The 7,899-nt window shown below is 39.5% G+C and overlaps 1 non-coding gene across 1 annotated transcript; it reads right to left on the reverse strand.

Moving 5' to 3' along the window:
* Positions 1–2,276: 2,276 nt before the first annotated feature.
* Positions 2,277–2,407, reverse strand: LOC126028780 (small nucleolar RNA SNORA51). Its single transcript, XR_007502494.1, has one exon. It is a non-coding gene; the product is annotated as a small nucleolar RNA SNORA51 (small nucleolar RNA).
* Between the last annotated feature and the right edge of the window lie 5,492 nt (positions 2,408–7,899).

The following is a 7,899-nucleotide window of genomic DNA, read 5'->3' on the forward strand; positions in this document are numbered from 1 at the left end:
TATCTATAGGAGTTATGAAGAAATACAAGATTTGTTCTCTCTTTGCAAGAGTAGTGCTTTAGATTTCAACGTTATATGTGAAGTGTAAATAGCAGCAGAATTTGGAAATCATTACTTGTCTTCTCTGATCAGTCAATGTTCTTTAAGTCTGCCACCAGATTAATTCTGAAAGTGCTAATTCCTTCCCCTCCAGTCTCTCTCTGACAATATCCTGAAGGATTTTAGGATACTCAAGTTGTGTGCAGAATTCCATCTCCAGGAAAACATGGAGACGGTGGCGGGCCTATCGGTTGCACACAGTCTAAACATTTCTTGCTGTTTTAATTAACCACATTTGCTTTCCTTTTGGCTTCAGGCTGAGTCAGACCAGCCATGACGAAGTCAGTTAGTCCTGTGTGGTCATGTGATGTGTGACTACTTCTTGGCTGTGACAAAGGATCATATCTCATGACCCATAAGACTATAACTTTTTTAAAGTGTAGTTGAGTATTTTCTGTTGCATTAAACCAAATGGGTATATACTGCCAATGTAATAATAGATGAGTGGAGAGACAGAAAGTGATGGAGACTAAGAGAGATAAACAGAAGGAGGTAGACTCAGAGAAAAATAATGGGAATAAGGTTAAGGGAGGAGTGAGGGAGAGCAAGAAAAACAGAAAAAATAAGATTATACAGGTCTTTCCAGTAAGGATTAGAAAATTTGAATGCTTATAATGCTAGACACTGCATAAGTCATTATGGTAAGTGGTAAAAAAAGTACCTGGGTTTAATTGTGATTCAAGTCTAATTAGTCAACTGTGTGAGTCTGGGACAGGTGTTGAAACTTTGTAAGATTCTCTTTTGAGAGCTTTGTATAGACCCAACTCATAAAAGTTCACTGACCTTTTTATCAATAATACAGATAAGCACTTCTTTGCCTTGACAACACTAATGGCAAGTAACTTGACCAAGGTCAAAATATTTATCTCTTGAACTCAGGGAAATGACTCAAAGACTAGATTTGTATGCAGAATTTCTGGATTGGAACCCAGGCACCACATGTTTCTGTGAGCACTAGGTGTGGCACTCAGACCAAAAAGTTAATACATAAACAAAATATTTATAAACTTTGAGACTAAAATGAGATCAACACAAAAGCATTGTGTTTGAGCCACATTTGAATTCACTATTCTTTACAGTGAAGCTCATATATTATAGTGTACCAAGCCTTATTATGAGTTCTTTCTACACAAGAAATCAGACAATGCATTGAATGAGTTTTCATGTCCATTTAATAGATGAGGAAACTGAGGCTGAAAGGGAATAAGAAACTAACTCTAGTTATGTGGTTATTTAGAGGTGAAGTCTAGAGTTGAATCTACTTGGACTGAGCACTTTGTATAGACCGGACTCACATACTGAGATGTGTGTGTGTGTGTGTGTGTGTGTGTGTGTGTGTGTGTGTGTGTGTGTATGTGTGTGTTTTGGGGGTTATTCTTGTCTCTATGTACTCTTAGTAATACTAGGGGTTCTGAATGGAGAGCCATATGTGATACCAAAGATCAAACCAGGGTGAGCCAGATGTAAAGCAACCACTTTAACCTCTCTACGGGGAGGAATGCACTTTGGGGTGAGAGAGGTTGTGGGGATTTAGGCAGACCTGGTGATGCTTAGGCTTACTCCTAGCTATGCACTCAGAAATTAATCCTGGCAGGTTCAGGGAACCGTATGAAATGTCAGAGATCAAACCCAGCTTGTTTTTGTTTGTCTTTGTTTTGTTCTGTGGCCACACCCAGCAGTGCTCAGGGGTTACTCCTAGCTCTACACTAAGAAGTCGCTCCTGGTAGGCTTGGGGACCATATGGGATGCTAAGAATCGAATTTGAGTCCGTCCGGGGATGGCAGCATGCAAGACAAATGCCCTACTGTTATGTTATCACTCTGGCCCCCAAACCCAGGTTGGGGATGTACAAGGCAAGCGTCCTGCCCTCTGTACTATTTCTCTGAGTCCTGGAGAGATATACTTTTAATCAAATCAAGTCTTCCCTCTTAGTGCAGTTTATATAGATGTTTTTCAGCACCCATCTCCCCAAGTATTACAAGGATGGGGATATGCTGGTGTCCATGTAAGCTTTCATCCTTCTATCACCCCCACTTGGACCACTGTATAGCAGAGAGGGTAAATTTGTCAAATTACCTCTTATTTAATGAAGACATTTCTTAGAAAATGGGTAGGGTAAATGGGTGTAGCAGACATGAGAAAGCAGGTTGAAAAATTTAATTGGAGACAATTGATTTTTTTGTCCCCCAATTGACAATACAGACCAGGCAAAGGGCCTGGGTTGAGGTGTATGTGGGGTGCATTTACTGTACCTCCTCTTTATACAGTCAGTGTAAAGAACATAGCCTGTGGTAAGAATTGGGAGGCCTTTTATTTTTAATATATATATGTATATATGTGTGTATATATATACATATATATATTATAAAATCCTTCACCAGTGCAACATTCCCATAACCAATATCCCAAGTGTCCTTCCTCCTTACCCCACACCGGCAATTGAAGCAACTCTTACTCTACTTTGAAGTCATTATGCATTCAATAAGTTATGGGCAAGAAAATTGTATTCTACTGCTAAGTCTCACAAAGTCTTATTTTTTAATAAATAAGGGTTACTGGGTAATTTGGTTACTTTCTTTCTTGACCTGTTTATGTATATGACAAATATTTGCTGAGCTCTTTCTATTACTCATATACTATTCTAAACCCTTTATGAGTGTTATCTAATTTAAGCATCTTGATAATTATAGGAAGGAGCTACAAATAGTATCCTTCATTTTGCAGATAATGTGAGTTGGAATCAGAATACATATCATCAGAACTAGAGTTCATCATGGGGCCCTTTTGGCCTGTATCTTTTTTTTTTTTAAATAATTGTTATTGTCACCAAAGTAAATTACAAATCTTTCACAGTAATATTTTAGGTACATAGTGCCATTGAATCAGGGGCATTTCCACCACCAATGTTGACCTCCCTCCACCCCTATTCCCAGCATGCATCCTATTTCCCCCTCCATTGCCCTCCTGGATTGCTAGTATAAGTGGTTTTCTCTGTGTATATCTTATTGTAGAATGGATATTGATTCTGTTGTCGTGACTTTGGATTTAGTGTTTAAGTCTGATCATTTTTTAGTTCATACAACTATTTAGTCTTGGTACCATCCATTCCCCCCCCCCTCAATTTATGAGGGAGAACAGATGATTCAAGTTATGTGGTTCTGTTGGAAAAAAAAAAGGGAATAGAAAAAGTAACAAAGAAAGAAAAAAAGTAAAAACGAACTAACAAACAAAAAGCAGGGAGGAGTTGGTCTAGAGGTTATAACTATCAATTTCAAAGAAGAAAGAGAAAAAAGAAGAAAACATAACAAAAAGACAAAAAATGGGGCCAGAGAAATAGCACAGCAGCGTTTGCCTTGCAAGCATCCGATCCAGTACCTAAGGTGGTTGGTTCAAATCCCGGCATCCCATATGGTCCCACATGCCTGCCAGGAGCTATTTCTGAGCAGATAGCCAGGAGTAGCCCCTGAGCACCGGGTGTGGCCCAAAAACAAAACAAACAAAAAAGACAAAAAAGACAAAAAAACAGAAACAAAAAACAAAACAGCAAAACAACAACAAAAAACAAAAATCAAACATAAAAACCTAATCCAGTGATTACAAAAAAGCACCACAGCAGTAAAGACAACAACCAAACAATAACCACAAGCACAAAATAAAAAGAAGAAAAAAATAAATTATGCTTTTATTTATTTATTTATTTTTTGCATAGGCACCATAAATATTGGGGAGATTATAAAGGGAATTCCCTTGGCCTAAGAGATATAGGATTTCTCCGCCCTTGAAGTATACTGTCATGGGAATAACTACAGATTCCGTGCATGCTCTTTTTCACACCCCTAGGTCTTTTTATGGTGCCAAGAAACTTTCCGTTCAGTTGTGGATGATAAAATCAGCTGGCCTGTATCTTAATGCCATTTATTGATCAGCCATCATGCTTTTGCTCACTTTTGGCTTCCTGATGTTACTTATAATAAATAGATGTAGAAGCCTCTGGCCTGCAGAATATAGTTAGCAAAGAACATTGAAGATGAAGAGAGTCTGGATGGGTAGAAGCATCATTTCTTTTTTTTCTTTTTTCAGTGGTTTAGTTTGGAGTCGGGAGAAGGAAGACTTCTTATGCCTATGGTGCTTGGGCCCAGTGCTACACTCAGAGGTGTTCAGAGAATCATGTGCTATTAAGGATTAAACTCATGGTCATTAATTCAATCTCAGGGGTGGTGAACTCGCGGCTCCAAAGCCGCATGCGGCTCCCAGCCAAAATGAATGCAGCTCTTTGCCTCTTATCATTATTTTGTATACTGTGGCTCTTTGCCAAGTTTGGATTTTGTTCTGCTGCTTCTGAGGAGGGACCTCTGATGAGAGATCTCCCAGCACACAGTCCCGCCCCCATGCTGCGTCCTCGGAAACAACTGCACGGGCCAGCGAGCAGGGGACCCGTGTGGCACATGTTGGATCACATCTTGCTGTTAGTTCTTAGTGTGGAGGACGCAGCACACCCTCACCATCACTGCAAGATTTTGAGCCTCATTCAAAATGGCAAAATGCAATATGTTTTAATATATCATTGTTAAAATTATATGCTTTTGTGTGAGTGTTTTTCTGTTTTGGCAGGTCACTGCGTGGTGTGGTTCTCTGACTCTCACAGTTTAAAATTTTGGCTCTTTAAGTTCGCCACCCTTGCTCTATCTGTTGAGCCACATCTCTCCACTCCTAAGATTTGGATTTGAACTCTGAAAGCAGAGTAGGCTTTTGGCCTTCTCAGCAATGTCAGTACTCTTGCCTTGTAGTTGATATGACTCAAATCCTGGTACCACATCAAGAGTGAGATAACTCGGGATTTATCCCTGAGTTCAGAGCCAGGTGTAAAGAAAGAAAAACACCTGATATGATCCCAAGACAAAAATAAAACAAATTTCCAAATCCCTCACAGTGTAGCTAGTTTTGGCTTCTCTTTAACTTTTGTTTTCCCACATCCTTAGATCATCAAGGGCCAAATCGTTCCAGAAATTCAACCTAGATCAGCTGTGTTCAAGGCAAGTACTTTTTGTCAATAGTGGTGCTCTCCTTTGCATTTAATGTGGAGCTATATATCATTGAGCTGAGATAGAGGCCCTAAAACTTTGTACCATAAATATCATCAAATTTATTTTTGATACCAAGAGCAGAAAAAAAATGCTGGTGTTTGTTTGTTTGTTTTTTTATTGAGCAGGGAGGGAAGATTGGCATCAGTTTGGAAGTCATTGCAAGCTCAGTATTAAGGACTTTCTTCCTTATAATTGGATGGTTTCTAAAGTATAAGAGACATAAAAGAAAGAGAAAGGAAGCCCAGAACAATAAAAAGTCATGGATAGAGATTTTCATAAATACAACAGTACTTTCAAAAAAGAAATTTCATGTATGTTCCAGGTAGGCCTATAAAATTTTATAAACAAGTTCAAAGTCTCATTCATAAGGTTTTCACAAAAATTCTTTTAAAAGCTTTAAAAGAAAAAAGTTGAAATGAAGGGGAATAAATGTCTTTGAGCATAGGAGTCAAAAGTCAGGAAAGATTTCTTCTGCTTCCAGTGTTGCTAGTGTCAGGAGTCTTAAAACTCCCAACGTTTGTGGAGCCTACCCTTGTCACAGGGCTCATTAGTATTCATCATTAATTCATATTTTCAAAGCAACAAAGGGGAAAACAGTAGTAGGAAGAATAAGAAAATGTCAAATCCTGGGAGTAACATTTCAGCACAGTGTTGTAACTGAGGTTAGTGGAGGTTGTGCTGTTTTAGAAGCCGATCCAAACACAGAGAGAAAAAAAGTACACGTGCTTTCCCTTGTAGAATTTCAATTTACGCAACTAGTTCCTAGGGTCCATCTTCTGTCCCCAAAAGTCCCTTTCATCCAGACCCACCAAGTCTGCTTCCAAATCCAATGGAGAAGTTGCCAGTGAGAAAGGAAAGCAGCTTCCTGGGTGTTGGGTGGATTGGGTGGATGTAGTTAGTCCACACAATAGGCTGCTGGATGATGTCCATGTCCATGCTGGATGGCCATGTCCATGCTGCTCTGATCTCAAGGACACAGGAGTCAGCACCCATAGGGAGACTCATCTGCTCCAGATTCTGGGTTTCACATGGGATGGGGCTCTGCCTTCTAGAGGCTTCCACACACCCACAGTCTACCTAGGCTTGATACAAGTAGTTTGGATTTCAATAAATATGAATTGATAAAAGACCTTTATTTAGCATCACGCTTATTCTCACCAAAAGTGGGGGAGGCTCAGTGATATTTTTAAAATAAAAGTTATTTCTGGGGCCCGAGCAGTAGCGTAAGAGATAAGGTGTCTGCTTTGCCTGCGCTAACCTAGGACAGACCTTGGTTCAATCCCCTGGTGTCCCATATGGTCCCCCATGCCAGGAGCAATTTCTGAGCACATTGCCAGGAGTAACCCCTGAGTGTCACCAGGTGTGGCATAAAACCAAAAATAAATAAATAAATAAATAAATAAAAGTTATCATTTCTGTGCTTTCCTCAATGAGTGGCTACATGTCAGACTTAGAGAAATAGACTCACTTGTAGCTTCTTATTAATAATCTGTGTTAGTGGGGTGCCAGGTTTTCTGTGTGTCAACCACATGCTTTTATTTTTTCTTTATGCAATTCATTTTCATTTTGTATTGTGCAAGTTACTCAGAAAACCTTCTTTAAAACCGACAATATATCAGTTACCAGGCTAAGAACAGAAGATGGGTAAGGAGAGGAAGGTTCTCAAACCTAGGGTAGGGTATAAAAAAGAAAGTTGAAAATCAAGATGGAACCATCAATGACACCTAAGACACTCTTAGCTATTCTAAGCACACTTCTTACTTTCATATATATATTAGCTTTCTGAACCACTCCCAGTGATGCTCAGGGGTTTCTCCTGGCGATGTGCTCAGAAATTGCTACTGGCTTGGGGGAACCATATGGGTTGCTGGGGGATGGAACTGCGGTCCTTCCTAGGCTAGTGCATGCAAGGCAGATGCTTTACCACTGCTCCAGCCTCTCTTATTTTATTCTTATCATGCTTATCTTTATATGCCAGTATGCCCATTTTACAGGTAAGAAGACTGAAGCACAGGAGGATCAATGCCAGTATGCCTCTTTTATGGGTAAAAAAGATGGATGCACAAGAGGATAAATGAGCCAAATAGCTGGCAAATAGACAGCTAGGCCTGTAAATTCACAAGTCTTGCTTCAGAACCTGCACTCATAGCCATTGTATCTAACACTTCAGAGCAAGCAATTTCTCTAAGATGATCACAATAGATCCAGCCTGTATAGATCAGACACAATCATGGCTGAAATTGAACTGGAGCCCGAGGGACAAATGGAAATTAATCAGGCTGATAAAATAGCAAATGCTAGGTTGGCAATCCAACCTACATGGGGCCTCGTGTTAGAAAAAGTCAAGCAGGCAAATAATTCACAGATACTGAGTAATTGGATCAAGAGCGGGGGGTATAGGGGCCAGGGACTTCCTGAAATAGCTTGAGCTAGCATTTTGTATTTTTCACAGACAAATGCTAACTTTTTTTGTATGTTTGTGTAGGTAGGTAATAGGAACTATGGAAGATTCTATGCAGGGAGATGAATTCAATGAGCTTAGTTTAGCACATAATTATCATGGGTTCAACATGAAAATCTAATAAAAGAATGAGACTCCTTTCAGGTAATTTTTTGTTCAAGTTTTTAATTTTCTTTCTAAAATATCTAAGTCGATTGGAAGTGAGGTGTAGTCGAGAGAACCCAAACTGCTTTAGTTGTCACTTTAAACATTTGG

Source organism: Suncus etruscus, chromosome 14, assembly GCF_024139225.1.
Source record: "Suncus etruscus isolate mSunEtr1 chromosome 14, mSunEtr1.pri.cur, whole genome shotgun sequence".
In the NCBI taxonomy this organism is placed as follows: domain Eukaryota; kingdom Metazoa; phylum Chordata; class Mammalia; order Eulipotyphla; family Soricidae; genus Suncus; species Suncus etruscus.